This window comes from Mauremys reevesii, linkage group 1 (assembly GCF_016161935.1).
Source record: "Mauremys reevesii isolate NIE-2019 linkage group 1, ASM1616193v1, whole genome shotgun sequence".
Classification (NCBI taxonomy): Eukaryota; Metazoa; Chordata; order Testudines; family Geoemydidae; genus Mauremys; species Mauremys reevesii.
The window spans coordinates 237,716,670-237,733,751 of NC_052623.1; the positions used below are offsets into that span (position 1 = coordinate 237,716,670).

The 17,082-nt window shown below is 38.5% G+C and overlaps 1 protein-coding gene and 1 long non-coding RNA gene across 3 annotated transcripts in view; one reads left to right on the top strand and one right to left on the bottom strand.

Moving 5' to 3' along the window:
- MPPED1 (metallophosphoesterase domain containing 1) overlaps nucleotides 1-17,082 on the bottom strand; it is a 77,059-nt gene that overhangs the window by 18,844 nt on the left and 41,133 nt on the right. The gene's annotated exons all lie outside the window — the stretch shown is intronic.
- The window catches only part of LOC120395715, a 57,041-nt gene that overhangs the window by 3,963 nt on the left and 35,996 nt on the right, over nucleotides 1-17,082 (top strand). The window contains exon 2 of the long non-coding RNA XR_005592750.1: nucleotides 13,809-14,043. This is a non-coding gene — a long non-coding RNA (uncharacterized LOC120395715). The remainder of the gene's footprint in view (nucleotides 1-13,808; nucleotides 14,044-17,082) is intronic.

Here is a 17,082-nt window from a genome sequence, read left to right on the forward strand (position 1 = left end):
TTTATACCCTTCAGATGTTTGTAGTCTCATGTCCCTTATCATTGCATTAATCTTTCCTCAAAAGTCCCTCCAGTCCACTAATCATTTTTGTTGCTCTTCTCTGAACTCCCATCTTCAATTCTCTTCCCCGGTTCTCAAAAGTGCCTTCATGATCCTGTCACATCATCTTTTGCTGGGGTTGGTTGTTCCCACAATGACTGTTAATGGGAAATCCAAAATGTTCTTACTGTGCTATCACTTGACCTTGTACTCAGAGGGTAGAAAATGATCTTGAATGGGCATGGTGAGTAAAGTAGCTATTCATCACTTAGAGATAAGAAACTTTGATAGGGCAGTGTTTGTTTATAGGCTTTTTTATGGCATGCATCATCTTAGTACATGAATACCTCACAAACGTTCACAGAAATGTAGGGCTGGAAGGGATCTTGAGAAATCATCAAGGCCAGCCCCCTGCGCTGAGGCAGAACCAAGTAAACCCAGATCTTCCTAACAGGTGTTCGTCCAACCTGTTTTTAAAAACCTCCAGTGATGGTGATTCCACAACTTCCCTTGGAAGCCTATTACAGAACTTAACTAACCTTGTAGTTAGAAAGTATTTCCTAATATCTAACCTAAATCTCCTTTGCTGCAGATTAAGCCCATTATTTCTTGTCCTACCTTCAGTGAACACGGAGGACAACTGATCACAGTCCTCTTTAGAACAGCCCTTAACATATTTCAAGATGTTACCAGGCCTCTCCTCAGTCGTCTTTTCTCAATACTAAACATGCCTTGGTTTTTTAACCTTTCCTCTTAGGTCAGGTTTTCTAAATCTTTAATCATTTTGTTACTCTTCTCTGGACTCCGTCCACTTTGTCCATAACTTTCCTATATTGTAGTGCCCAGAACTGGACACAGTACTCCAGCTGAAGCCTAAACAGTGCCAAGTAAAGTGGAGCAATCACCTCCCATGTCTTACATATGACACTCCTTTTAACATACCCCAGAATAATATTAGCCTCTTTAGGAATTGCATCACAATGTTGACTCATATTCAATTTTTGATTCACTATCCTTTTCAGCAGTACTACTGCCTAGCCAGTTATTCCCTAGTTTGTAGTTGTGCTTTTGATTTTAACTTCCTATATGTAGAACATTGCACTTGTCCTTATTTAATTTTATCTTGTTGGTTTCAGATCAATTCTCTAATTTGTCAAGGTCTTTCTGAATTCTAAACCTGTCTTCCAAAGTACTTGCAACCCCTCCCAGCTTGGTTTCATCCACAAATTTTATAAGCATTCTCTCCACTCCAGTTCCCCAGTCATTAATGAAAATGTTGAATAACACCAGACCCATGGAATGCCCCTCTGGGTCCCCACAAGATGTCTAGTCTGACAGTAAGCCATTGATAACTACTCTCTGAATATCATTTTCAACCAGTTGTGCACCCACCTTATAGTAATTTCATCTAGACTGCATTTCCCTAGTTTGCTTATGAGAATGTCATGTAGGACTATGTCAAAAGCCTTACTAAAATCAAGATACATCACATATACTGCTTTCCCTATCCATTAGGCCAGTAACCCTACCAAAGAAGTAAATTAGGTTAGTTTGGCACAATTTGTTCATGACAAATCCATGCTGGTATTTCCTTATAATCCTATTATCCTCTAGGTGCTTACAAAGTGATTGTTTAATAACTTATTCTAGTATCTTTCCAGGTGGTGAAGTTAAGCTGACTGGTCTATAATTCCCTGAGTCCTCCCTGTTCCCCCCTTTAAAGATAGGCACTACGTTTGCCCTTCTCCGGTCCTCTGGGACCACACCCATCATCTATGGATTCTAAAAGATAATTGCTAACAGTTCTGAGATTGCTTCAGCTAGTTCCTTAATATCCCCAGGATGAATTTCATCAGCCCTGCCTACTTGAATATATCTAACTTATCTAAATATTCTTCAACCTGTTCTTTCCCCTATTTTGGCTTGCGTTCCTTCTCCTTTTTTGTTAATCTTGTGCTGAGTATCTGGTCATCATAGACCTTTTTAGTGAAGACTGAAACAAAATGGGTGTAAAGCACCTCTTGATGTCATCAGTTATTAGCTCTTCCTTCCCTGTTAAGTAGAGGACCAACAAGTTCCTTCATCTTTCTCTTGCTCCAAAGATATTTAAAGAACCTCTTCTTATTGCCTTTTATGTCCCTTATTAGGTGCAACTCATTTTGTGCCCTAGCCTTCCTGATTTTGTCCCTACATGCTTGTGCTATTATTTTTGTACTCCTCCTTAGCAATTACTCTATGTTTCACCTTTTCTAGGATTCCCTTTTGATTTTCAGGTCATTAAAGATCTCCTAATGTAGCCACATTTGCCTCTTATTATTCTTCCTACCTTTCCTTTGCACTGGGATAGTTTGCAGTTATGCCTGTAATATTGTCTCCTTCCAAGACTGCCAGCTTTCCTGAACTCTTTTTTTCCCTTAGATTTTCTTCCTCTGAGACCTTAGGTACCAGTTCTCTGAGTTTGTTAAAGTTGGCTTTTTTTAAAATTCTTTATTATTATTATTCTGCTGCTCTCACTCCTTCCTTTCCTTCCTGAACAGGGTTTAGCAAATAGAAATAAATTAGGTTTAGAGATGGGAGATGAGAATGATTGGAAACATAGAAAAATGTGCACATGAGACCAGTTGAAAAGACTGGGACTGTTTACATTTAAAAGGAGATCTATAAAAGGGGACATGATAGGGGTATACAAAACAGTTCACTGTATTGAGAAAGTAGATCAGTCAATCACTTATATTCACTATCACAATTCACTTTAAATTCAAGAACAGAACATTAAATGAAACTGAAAGGCAGCACATTTAAAACTAATAAGGAAATACTTTTTTACACAATTCATGATTGGCCTGTGGAACTCGTTGCCACAAGATATCAGAGGCCAAGAGGTCAGCAATATTCAAAGAGAGGTTGGGCATTTATATGTGTAACCAAGAACATCTAGAATTACAATAGAAAGGATTAAAATGACAGGATCATTGGAAGAGATTAAACCTTGATGCTTCAGGGCATAAACCAATCTCTAACTGGTGTACTTTAGAAAGGGAGTTTTCCTGGGGTAGGTTATTCCATAACTACCTCCTGCAGGGTTTCCTGTACCTTCCTCTGAAGCAGCTGGCTCTGGCCACTGTTGGATTCAGGATACTGGACTAGATGGACAATTGAACTCATCTGGTATGGCAACGCCTATATTTCTGTGTTTGCAATATATCCTCATACACCCCTATAAAGTAAGCAAACATTATCATACTCATTTTAAAGAGGGGGATTTGAAACAAAGAGAGAGTAAGTGACTTACCCAATGCCACAAGGAAATCTGTGACAAAGCAATGAATTCAGGTTAGATTTCCTGAGTATCAGTCTAGTGCCTTAGCCACAACAGCATCTTTTTCCTGTTGTGGAGAAGCTTGCAACACCTGTTTTTGCTATACATGCTCTGTGGATAAAAAACTACAGTATCCAGGGCTGTCATTTCTGCAACTTTCAATATAACTGATTAAAAAAAAAAAAAAAAAGAAAGAAAAGCAGTCCAGAAATTGGAGTAGGGCCCTTTGTCAGTAATTATTTTTTCCATTTCTAGTTACACATGAAACCATTAATCTTTTGTTTAGTGAAGGATTTCAGACATCTCTGACTGGAAAGAAGAAAGACTGAATAGTGACTAATATGAATTGATCATTTCTAAACATGAATCTGTTATAAAATAATGAAAAATAAAATGAAATCTATTTTATCTCCATACCAAGAAAAAGCAGGATAACTTATAGGCAAGGAGAAAAATTCCTGAAATGCTGATTTTCAAAACAAGCCAGTACTAATGGAAGTAGATTCTTTCATTCAGCTGGAAGCCAAATGGAAATCTCCCAGTTGACGTTAAAAAAATAAAATCACTCAAACTTTAATGATGAACTGGACTAAGAAGCAAAGAAATTCAACACTAAAGATAAAATCCTATCACTACCTAACATTGGGATATCTGCTCACCCTACTAAAGGGACTGTCCCGATATTAGGGGCTTTGTTTTAGATACGCACTTATACCACTCCATCCCCTCCAGGAAAAAAAGGTGTCCTGATTTTTCACACTTGCTCTCTGGACACCCTACTACTTAGTGACTCAACACTGTGTAGTGGACTGAGCATAGGACTAAGAAGCTTATTTCCTGAAATGTTAGGAATTGTTTCCTCAGTTTCTCATCACCAGAGAGTTAATCCCAATATAAGAGTGCAGCCAGGTCCTTGGGGCTATGCACAGCAAAGTGGCAGTTTCCTATGGAATCATTTCCATAGCGGCATATTAGCAAAGGGAAATAAAAGCATGAACAGTGGAGCAGCACTATTTTTTGAGGTCCCACAGTCCACTTGGAAGTTACCATCTTGTTTTTAATGTAGAGCTCCTCAGGAATGAACCAATCAGCAAGGGAAGACAAAATCAAAATTCATCCATTCATGGACCCTTTCAAAGATTTTTTTTTTCATTGCTAAAAGAAATAGCCTCCTTCCCCATTTGGAGGTCTCATGGAGTAGGGTTGGGGTCTCCTTAAAGAGTTCTACTATAGACCTCTCTGGCCTTTTTCTTAAGGGCTTCTCTTGTCCTTTCTATGGCAATCGAGCTGAAGAAGAGCCTCTGCTCTGGAGAAGGGTGAAGAGGGAGGAACACTTAATTAAGCATCTATCACAAGGTGAAACTCACCTGTGTGCAAAGGGCCAGAAAATTACTACTTAAGTGCCATTAATTTAAGTAATGCCTAGGCCTTGTGCTGGCCCGTGGCACAAGGGTGAATTTTATCCACAGAGAGGAAATGTAACCCCAAATAAAGATTAGCCTTTGTGGCTATACAGCTCAAAGTACTTGTGAAACTTCCATGGACTTTTGAATATGACAAAACAAGATTAAGTGCATTCAAAATCCACAAAAAAAGGCCTGAACAGGAGCCACTTTTCAGTTTAGAAAAATGTAAATCTCACCAGATTTACATTTTTACTTTCAAAAATCCAGGAGTAAATAGACCATATGGACCTGCTCCCTGCCAATTCAGTTTTTTTACAAAAATCAAAACCCATTTTGAGTTAAATGAGCATAAAAATGCTTCCAAAACCAATAAATAATGAGTGCATATATATGTATAAAGTATATCATTTTTAACACACATAATTTAGCAACAGCTGAATTTATTTCTTGTAAAAAAAAAAGGCTCCTATGCTGACACCTTGTGTGCCAAGTTTCCACCTGAATTGAACTAAAAACAGCTCTGTTAATAATTTCCTGAAATCTTTAATTCACCCTTAAGTATGGCAGTGCAAAACGATAATTTTCTGTACCTGCAGCTTATGGCTTGAGATAATCTTTTTATAAAGTATACAAGGATGTTCAGCTCAGCTGGCTGGGAATTCTGACATATCCCTTTGAAAAATAAACATATGTGCAAGACCTTCACCTGGTGTAAATCAGACAGTTCCATTCACTTTGGCAGAGCTATGTGGTACCAACCAGGTGAGGATCTGGCCCATAATGCTTTGCTACAGAACTTCAGATATTCTACTGTCATGGCCAGGGAAGAGGCTGTTAACAATGATGGATTTAAATTTTATCAAAATTGTTTTTAAAAGCCCCACAGGATGCTTGATGATATTGTTGTCTCTTTCTTGGGTGTTAGCACAAGCAGGCAGAGTCCCCTCATGACACAGGCATGAGCTCAGTAACAGCAGAACACGTAATTGTTACTGTTCCCCTCCAAGGGCTGATGCTACTGACTCCAAAATCCTTCATCTCTCCCGCCCTCCCCTGGCAGAAAATACTCCTCCCCCGCCCTTTCTCTCAGGGTTACTTGCAGGGTCAGGAACTCTTCTCAGGAGGACCCACACCCTTTAGGGACTGTCTGTGGATGTGCCCCACACAGGCACACGCAGCCAGCACAGTCACTCTGTTACAATATAAAACTGTTGCTCTGCTTATTGGCTCCACGGGAAGGAGTGGACTAACGTTCCCCTCCTCCAAAGCAAGGGGGAGCAGGGAAAGAACTGGTATATGGTGCATTAGAATTTGTTCCTTGGTGGGCTTATGGGGTGGTGCAGCTAAGCGCTGTCTTTTACTCAGGGTGGATTGTAAAATTACCATCTAGTCACCAAGTCTGTGCATCGATTGTGCCTGAATCTAAGGAGATGTATACAAGCTGTTGGGAACAAAGTAGTGGTGGTGGTGAAATAGAAGCAATCCTCAGCTAGGGTAAATCTTTATAGCTCCATCAAAGTCAATGGAGCTAAGACAATTTACACCAGCTGAGGATCTGCTCCCAGGAGTGGTGTGTCTGCAAACCAGTTATCTGTTTGTGGTTTCCTTACTTGGAATATTGCCAAGGGGCTCCACTGTTCCCAACAAAAGACAAAGCACAGTAGATTAAGGCTGGCATTACATGGGGGGGTTACACCTTGCTCTGAAACATCCTGCAGTAACTGCTGTCAGAGACTGGAAACCCGACTGCAGATGGGTCATTGGTAGCTGGAAGTTCTTTTGTTAATGCAAAAATAAAAACACTTAAAATCAGCTCTTGCTCACAAAATTAAACTTTTAAGTAAATGTGAAAAAGAAAAGAGAAAACTGCTCTTGGGTATTGCTGTTTCACTCTTGTGGTTTATGAACTGCGTGAAAGGGAATCATTCCCTGTAGTGAAATTACAGGTCTCTTATTCTATAGGTCTTAAATTAAAAACTAGCTGAATCCAAAGTGGACTAGTTTACTGGATCTGAAGAGTCAATTATTTCTTTTAAGTAACTGAAATTGAACTAATTTGCCCAAATACATTATACAAATAACAATTATTGTCCAAGAAAGGATATTTCCCCCCAAACTAATTAAATCAGGGTAGTATATTTTTCTACTATCTTCAAATTTAATTAAAACTAAAGATATTTGTACTGAAGTAAGCAAATGCAAATTTTGTTCATGGAAAAATCTTACAGAATATTAAAGTTACCCAATGTGGACAAAGATATTACAATAAACAAAGTAATTTTAGCACCCATAAAACATGCTCTGAAACTAACTATAAATGATATAACCATATAGAGATATACAGTATGTACACACACACATATAATTCTCCACTGACTTGCACTTTGTGCAATCATTTGTAGCTGTAAAGTGGGTATAAAATGCTACCATTCAGATTTGGTAACAATTTAAACTCACTTTGCATGCATGCATGTGACTCCACAAAGTGCAGCACAGTGAAGCATCAATCCCTATCTATAATACACAAATACATGCGGGTACGTAATCTGCAAGGTGGTTTAACTCATTGTTTTCACTGTTCCAGTACTGAGTATACCAATGGACTAATGTAATTTTGGACAGAAATCTTGTTTGGGAGGAAGTATTTTGTGGCAGATTGATTAAAAAATAAATAGCAGGTATTTGAAGCTTGAACTCTTATAATAAATCCTGGGGGAAATATAATAGTGGGCAGAGTGCAGCTAAAGTGCTCAAGAATGCATGATAAAAGTGATTTATCATATGGTTCTGCAATTTATCTCCATCACATATGTGGTATATGATATGTATAGTATTACACATATACAGTCACTCATAGTGTATATAAAAACTATATGCTAATGCCCGACATGTTCATTTAACATGTAATGGAAGACTAATCTTGAGTAATGGGAGTTCAGTTTTTTTGTTTTACTTTTTTTTTTCCTTTTTCTAGCACCGTAAAAGCAATTTTTCCTACTGTACATCAGTCATTTGACTGAATACTACAGTAAAAATTAAGGATTCTATCCTGAGTTCTGAGGAACAACTCACATCAGTTAAGGAACTCGTGTATAGTCTTTGTAGGATGGGTCTTGTATTTCCTACATTTTCAAGTTATAGCATGGAAAAAAATTTCCAAAAGAAGTTTTGCTACTCAAAATGCATTCGTTTTAAGCAATATGCTGTTAGCCAAAGAAACAGATTCAGGCAAAAACTTGTTTGTTAGTTTACACAGTTATAAATACAGGCTACATGCACTTCTCAAATCTTGCTTTCTGCCATTTGAGAATCTTTTACATTTCAAGTGTTATTCAATATGGAAAAAACCTGAGCATCTGAATTTAATAGCTCATCAAAATCATTTTTGCAGGAAGTACCATTTGTATGATCTTCCAGATGCTGCAAATTAAACTATAGTGTTATGGTTTTAAGCATTTTTAGACACAGCACTTTCCAAAAATGGAATATAGTTTCTGATAAGTACAGAATAGGGGGGAAAAAAGTCACTCCATCATTCTATTAAAACAGCAGTTCTCAAACTTTAGAAACCCGAGGACCCCCATTTTGATTTAAAAATTTTCATGGACCTCCAAGCCAGCTTCTAATTTTCCCCAGGGGTGCTCATCCCCCATTCCACCCCTTTCCCCGCCCCACCTCTTCCCACCCCTGCTGCTCCTCTTCCCTGCCTATTTCCTCCCCTTCCCTGAGTGTGCCCTGTCCCTGCTCCTCCCCATCCCTCCCAGCACCTCCTGCACACCGCTGAACAGCTGTTCCATGGCATGCAGGAGGCACTGGGAGGGAGGAGTTGATCACTGGGGCTGGCAGCCCCGGACATGACTTGTGGACCCCCTGGAGTACCCTTGCAGACCCCCATGGGTCCGTGGACCCCAGTTTGAGAACCGCTGCATTAAAATATAATTTAACCTGGTTTTACTTGCTCCAGACTCTAATTAATATCTTTTACCAGGATGATCAATTTTGTTTTCTCTTTTCTAAAAATGTTCCTATTCTTTATGCATCTGTCACATGTTCCATTTACTGAACACCTGAAATAAAACATCTTCAGCATTCTCACCATAATGCTACAGACGTATCAGGCTTAAGATGTCAAACCTTTCCCCAAAACACCAGTATATACGATATGCCTCAATTTTCAATAACTAGGGGAGTCTATTATTCACACTCATGATTTTCATTTTCCTGGAGAAGCATGTCAGTCTGCCTAAATTACTCATTATATTGCATACCTCCAATTGATTGGTTAAGAAACAGCTCCAATCCCATGGCTTTTAACAACACAGAACATTCATCTTTTTAAAAAATATATATTTCTGAGCTATCAAAACCCAGCATCCTGTAACAGGCACTGCCAGAGCTAGACATTAAAACATGCAACTAGCTTAAAAATCTAATTAAACTGAGATCTGCAGGAATTTTAAATTGCAATTTTCTTTTTGCTTAAGGTAACAGTACAGAGGTAATTCTGCTCTGATTACCCCTATTCTAAACGGATGAAGAACTGAAGGTGGGGAAGGGGGATGTAACATAAGATGAAAATCTCCTCTTTTGTATAGCAGCTTCTGTGCCATTCTGCCCCAGACCACAGGATGGAGAACCCATTTATGTATGGGTGTGGGTGTGTGACAGAGAGCATAAAGAAATACGGGAAAGAGGTTTTCTCAGATCACTTTGCGTATGTCTATGCCGTAGCTGGGACTGCGCCTCCCAGCCAGGTAGACAGATACGCGCCAGCTCCGCTCAAGCTAACAGACTAAATATAGCCATAGGGATATATATAAATATAGCCAACCTTGGACCCACAGAGTCAAGTGGGCTTGTATTCAGGTGGCTACCTGGCGCTTCAATATTCACACTGCTATTTTTAGCCCACTAGCTCAAGCAGAGCTCACATGTGTCTGTCCACCCAGGCTGGCAGGCATGCTCCAGGTGCAGTGTAGACCGACCCTTTGAGGCAGAACAGCAATTTGAGTATTTTGTTTGCATTTTAGAAATAGGAGTCTGATATTTACCATCTAATATTGCTGCTGCTGTACCTGTGTGCCATATTCCCAACGGAGGGAGCGGGGGACGACTAATATTTAACATGGTGTGTTAAATGGAGTAAATCTTTGATTTTAATACAATTTCATTTTAATTGATGTGCACCTCAGTGACTGTAAAGATTTGTACAAGGCCTGGCAAAACAAACATTAGATGATTCATCACTGGCAAAATGAAAGTGCGTCCCTCTTGTGAAATGAACCTATAAATCTTTGTTACATTATTTTACTGATGGAGACCGAGCTCAGTGAGGAATGAAAAACTATGATAACTGTTTGGTAAGGTGGAGAGGAAAGACAGAAGACACCAAAATGGAGACTCAGATTGCAGAAGCGTGTGAACTGGTGTAAAGCAAAAGCAAGCTGGACTAGTTTGTCACTTTGCCATTTTTACCTGAACGATTACTAACTGTATAACTAAAGTTACCATTCCCCTCCCTGAATGGATGTTGCAGAGTCCCACACAACAATCAGAGCTACAAACTCAGGACTGCAATGGAATAAATAGTTAGCCTGAATAAGCCAAGCATGACTTGGCTCTCAATATTACAACAGGGGTAAACTGAATCAAGAGGAACAGTAACAGCTAGGACCAGAATTGCAAATTCAACGTTACAAATAGTGGAGTGGGGATTTTGATCATTAGTGGCCAGATTTCCCCTTGTGTTAAAGTTGTTTTTGCACCAGTCTGACAGCTGATGTAAAGTAAAGCAGCCTGAAGACTGCTCTGTTTCATGGCAGGGATCAGTCACACCACACTCCTGGGCTTTACTAAGCACAGCAGAGGACCTTGACCTACAGGGTATTAATTTATGTGCCACTGAATGCCCATTACCAAAACAAAAACTCTTTCCCATGAACTGGTGAGAGACTGTACAAGAGCAGCGTTGCTTTCTGAAAATTGGTACGGCCTTATCCAGTCAATGTGCATTTAGAGGCTTGGGGGAGAGAGAACAAAAAATTGAAGTCTAAAATGGATGGGCATCTCTCATTAACATAAGAACATAAGAAAGTCAGATCCCAGTCAGACCAAAGCAGGTGCCAGCCCCCCCTGCAACAGTGGCAGGAACCAAATGCCATCTGATCTGAGATCTCCCCTCCCCTCTCCATGAATCCATCTCCTCTCTAGAGACCATCTCCATCCTCCTCCGAAGCCATTCTAGAATAGCCATTTAGCCACTTATCCTCCCCAAATTTTTCCCATATCCTTTCCAGTTTACCATTAGTCCCTCCTAAACATTGTCCAGTTCCAGAAGTCTTATTCAGTGTGAAGAAAGGTAATCTATTTTTTATAGTTTTTCTAAATATTTTTAGACTTCCTTTATTTGTTTTTTATTTGCTTCCTTATTTTATTCATTTTTAATATTTTTTTTGTCTTATCCTATTTCTCTTATAACTTTCTTTTCCTTATACTCTTTCTTTCATTTACCTCCCTCTAGTTATTTCTTATAGTCCTCTCTCTTTCCCTCTTTCTCTTTTCCCTTTCCTCTTTCCCCCTCTCTCATCCTCATCATCTTTCTTTTCTCTCTTTCTTCTTTTTTTTTTTTTTTTTCTTTTTTTAGACCTTCTTTTGATCTTTTTAGATTTTCTTTGTGAGGAGATGTCTTTGTATGTATTATATAATATATTCTATAAATATATATTATTATATATTCTTTATTATTTTATTATTTTTTATCACTTTATTTTTTTCCTGCACACTTTTCTGGCATCTTTTGCTCTCTCTTCACTGCTGACTTTAGACATCTCTTCAGATTTTTTAACTTTTCATTCTCTCAAGTTTCATCATGTTTTGTATAATTAATTAGTTATTTTTTTGTTGTTTTTTATTTTATTTTATTTTTCATTTTCAATTTTTTTTCATTTATCATTTTTTTTTTTTTGTTTTTTTTTTGCTTTTTTTCTTTTCTTTTTTGAATCTTTTTTTTTTCTCTTTATCTCTCTTTTCTCTCTTAGTTCTCTCTTTTTCTTCATCTTTATTTTCTACTTTGCCACCTCTCTGTTTATTATTTTGAAATATCTTTTATTGAATAAATGACCCTTAGGATTACCTATTTACTCCCCTCCACTTGGGAGTCCCATTCATTAATTACCCCACCCCCTTCCTTTTCCCCTTCCCCCCCTCCATTCCTTTTTCCCTCCTTTTGAAACTTCCCTTTTCCTTCTCCTTTTTTTCCCTTTCCTTTTTACTTTGAGAGCCTTTCTGAGGCTTTCTTTTGTCCTCTGTCAAAAACTGGACCTTTGTCCCACCCTGTCCACATGTTTGTTTCCCCTTGTGTTCACTCTAACAGATTAGTAAGAGACAATTTCCTGTTTACAGAGAGACAATTGACAATTTTTCAAGATGTTATGTTTTTTTTGTTTTTTTGTTTTTTTTTTTTTTTTTATATTTTTTTTTTTTTTTATTTTTTCTTTTTATTACCGTTTTCTGTTATTGCCCTTTTCTGTTTTTTTTTTTCTTTTTTTTTTTACTATTTTTTTTCATTCTATTTGTTACATTAGCTATTTAAAGATTTAATTTAAAGGACAGGTTACAAACCTTAGTTAATAGTTTAGTCAATTTTCTCAGGTTTTTCTTTTCATTCTTGTCTTGGGTGAATGCCAGTGACTCCTTAAGTTTGTTAAATTAAAGTTTATCAATTAATTCTCCACACTTCAATCAATGACAGTTTGTGACAGTGATCTCACCCACTCAAAAGCTCAGGTTTGGGAAAATCTCCTCAACATCCTCAATCCTGAAGACTGAAGACAAGAATCCATTTTGTTTTTCATTTCTTTTTTTTATTTTTTTTTTTCCTTTTTTATTTTTTGTATTTTTGATCGCCAGGGCTTTTGCTTGCTTTTTTTTCCTTGCTCTTTTGATTTTAAAAAAAAATTTTTTTTTTTTTTTGTTTCTTTTTTTTTCTTGCTCTTCTTTTTTCTTTCTCTTTTTCTTCTTACACTCTTGCACTTTCTTTGGCTTTTTTTTTGCTTTTTTTTTTTTTTCACTTTCTTTCATTTTTTTCTTTTTTTTTTTTCTTTTTTTTTTCTCTTTCTTCTTTTTTTACATGGTTGTTTTTTTTCTTTTTTTTTTTTTTTTTCTTTTTTTTTTTTTTTTTTGTTTTATTAATTTTTGTATTAATATTAGTTGTATTTTAAAAAAAGCCTCCACTTAACTTGCAGGTATCACACTTTTAGTTGTAACTAACTTCTTTTTTTGTCTAACTTTTTTTTTTTTTTTTCCCCCTTTTTTTTTTGAAGGTTGGTGTTTTGTTTGGTAAGTTGAGTTCTTCCACCACCAGGATGTTATAATGAATGCTATTTATTTATGGTCACTATTTCCAGTCCTGCTACCTACACTCCCTCTTGAGCTCCACTCGCTCCTCCTCCAGATTAAATCTCCCTCTCTCCTCTTGTGGGTTTCTCCATCCAGCTGCTCCCAGAAGCAGTCATTTAAAAAGAAGAGATTTTTTTCTCTTCTTCTTTTTTTCCTGAAATGTTCCCAGTCAATATGGGGATAAATGAAAATCCCACCCTTATTATATTTTCTTAATTTTTATTTCCTCCTCTATTTTTCATCATCATCATCATCATTATTTACTGGTGGGGTGGGGTGGGATAATATATCCCCTATTTTTATATTTTTTTAGAGAGCATGAAATTTTCATCAGAGAGGACTATATGGGCTGTGGATAAGATTTTTTTTTTTTTTGAATCTACACTTTCTTTAACATATAGTGCCACCCCTCCCCCCCTGCCTGCCTGTGTCTGTCCCTCCGATATATATATTTTTTACCCCGAATGATGAATGTGTCCCATTGATTGCTCTCAGTCCACCAGGTTTCTGTGATGCCTATTATATCTATATCCTCCTTTATCACAAGGCACTCTAGTTCACCCATCTTATTATTTAGACTTCTGGCATTTGTGTACAAGCACTTTAAAAACTTGTCCCTGTTTTTTAGCCTGCCTTTTTCATTGCAGATCAAATGCTTGTGAAGGACTTCCTAGGGGAAAGTAACCTTCACCTTCCATCCTCCCCACAAGAGTAATGAAAGCTTCTGAAGTTCCAGATGGTCTGGAACAAAAGGATACAGGAGCGGATGGGAACAATACACACTAGAAAAATTTAAATGCCGCCAAAAGGAAAATGAGGAATCATTTCCCAAGGATAGACTCCTGCAAACAATTCCTACGCAAGCAAAAATCCAGCCTTCAGGTAACCAGTGCTGCAGAAAATCCCATGCTTCAAGCTATCTAGAGCAATATATCATTCCGACTAATGAATCTCTTACATTCCTAAGAGTGATTTCCCCCCATTTTCCACAGGGGATGTGTCCTGACGCCGACATACAGAATTCTTTTCTGCCACGCTGCCTGTCTGGGTCAGGACAAAAATGTTCCTTTATGATCCCTCTACAGCATTGCACATGGGACATTATGAGGTTTTAGTGATTGTGGTATTGTTGGCTGGTAGTTTATGGGTTGTTGTTATTGTTTGTTTGTTTGACATTTCTCATCTGATGGATCAAGTATTGCCAAAGGTGGGATCTCAGTGATGAATAGTCTGATACGTGTGTCAAATCCTATGTTTTCTAAAGGAGGAAACTTGCACTTACGCTGCACACAGACCACAACAGTGTTGGTTTAGTCTAGGGGAAGCTTTATACCACAGCATTGTGGCAATGGCAGGGTAGTGGAAATAGTGAGGGCATGGGCATAACTCTTCTCATCTACAAATGGATTCTGATTTGAGAAAGAGCAAGAGAGACAGAGAGAGAGAGATAGGGCTAGAAGAGGTCCTTTAGCATATTTAAATCCTGCCTCAGCATGGAGAGGAAAGACTAGAAGACCTCCTGAGTCCCTTCAAGCCCTACATTTCTATGAATCTTTGATTCTATTATTACTGATTCAGCGAATCTCTAGCCTGCTGCTACTCACCCACTAGTTATACAATACATGAACAGAGAATGGTGTGCTCATCCATTGTGTTCTCAAGGAAAAACCACTATATAATCCACAAAATCACCTTTAACTAAATTACAAGTATTCTGCAAGGGATAGGCACACTTTTAAGGGAAGGGATGGCACCAAAGAGAGAGGAATTCTCTTACAAAAACAGGAAACTTTATTTATAGTTAGGGCTCCGTATCTCTCATGGAGGCCACGGAAGTCACGGATTCTATGACTTTCTGTGACTTCTGCAGGGGCCCGGGTGGCTGACCTCACAGCTGCCCCAGCACCTGGCTCCAGGGCTTGCTGCCCAGGTGGCCCCCAGGACAGCCACATCAGCCACGTTTGCAGCAGCCATGGGGACAGCCACACCAGTCGCTGCACCAGCGGCCCACAGCAGTGGTCCCGGGGTGGCTGGAGCAGCACCAGTCTGCAGCCCCAGGCAGTGGTCCCCAGCTGGAGCAGCCACGGGCAGCGCCCCTGGGTAGCGGTCCCTGGCCAGCCAGAGAAGCCCCGGTCCATGGGGCCAGGCAGCTGGTGCCGCTGGCCCCAGGCACCCCGCCCCCAGCAGTGGCCCCCTTGGATCACCCCCCTCAGCAGCAGCTCCCCCATGGCCCTCCAGCCCCCCACCCCCAAGATTTAATCAGGTATTTTTGATATAAGTCATGGACAGGTCACAGGCGTGAATTTTTGTTTATTGCCCATGACTTGTCCATGACTTTTACTAAAAATACCTGTGACTAAGTCGTAGCCTTATTTATGGTCTATTTAGCTCAGAACACATTTTACTCTCATACCATTGGAATCCTGTACAGTAGAGAACCAGCAAGATCACACATGCAAGGGTAGATCAAGCAAGATTTGTTCATGTTGATATGAAAACCTACGGGCGCCAGTGGAGCTGTTTATTTCCACATGGTGCTTCTGTCGCGAAGACAAGGCAATTCATCCAAGTAAGCACAGTAAGGGCAACATTTTCCTGATATGAGACCCAGTGCAAGGCCCTCCTCACCACTTAAGAATCACACTGGGGAAGAGGATGACACTGACAAAGTGGCCATGCAGGTGGAGGCCTCTGCTCCCCCTTATGCCAGCCCAGCACAACCAGTTTCCCACCGCTGTAAAAAGGACATATTACATACACACCAACCTCTCAAAGGTATTCTGAGGATTAAATAATGTCTGTAAAACTGCTTTGTTCATATAAAAAACCAGGCATTCTGAACAATCAGACCCTAAGTGTCTCAAGTTGGGTGCCTGATCACTGAGGAACCAGAAATTATTGGACATTTTTTAAAAATTTGGCCTTAATTTCTCTGATTCCCTCATCTAAAAAATGGGGATAATATAAGGCACTGTGAAGAGAAATTCAGTAACGTTTCTGAAACACTCAGATGCTATGGCGACAAATGCCATAGAAACACCCATGAGGCAATTAATTCTGTATTCAATGTTGAGTTTGTTTGGTATGTGGTAAATAAGGCAGTGGCCACAAATCTCAGGAATGATGAGGATATAAAGAAATACTGAACAGCTACTTCACTCAGTGATCATCTATCCTGTGCATTGAATGAAGCTGGGGCTCTCTAGAAAAAAATAGTATGTGATCATCTAATTAAAGATAGTATCATAATTACTCCTGGGGTAATTCTGTGCCAAAAAAATCACAAATTCTGCACACAATATTTTAAAATTCCCTAATTTTTCTGCATATTTTATTTGTCAAAATAACACAATATAATCATGCCAGTTTCAATTATTTTGGCAATTTATTTCAAAATCCCTGTCAGTAAGTATGTCTGTAACAATACAGACAACAAAAAAGATTCAGGAAATGTTTTTTGACAAATAGCTTCCTTCCTTGGCATATTAATACAGTGCTTTGAGTAATAATTCATTTAAACTACAATACCAGAAACTAGGGCTGTCAATTAATCACAGTTAACTCACACGATTAGCTCAAAAAAATGAATCGCGATTAAAAAAATGAATTGCGGTTAATCGCACTCTTAAACAATAGAATACCAAGTGAAATTTATTACGGATTTTTGGATGTACAGTGCTCACTTTATATTATTATTTTTTATTACAAATATTTGCACCGTAAAAATGATAAACAAAACAAATAGTATTTTTCAATTCACCTCATACAAGTACTGAAGTGCAATCTCTTTATCATGAAAGTGTAACTTAGAAATGCAGATTTTTTTTGTTGCATAACTGCACTCAAAAACAAAATAATGTAAAACTTTAGAGCCTACAAGTCCACTCAGTCCTACTTCTCATTCAGCTAATCACTAAGACA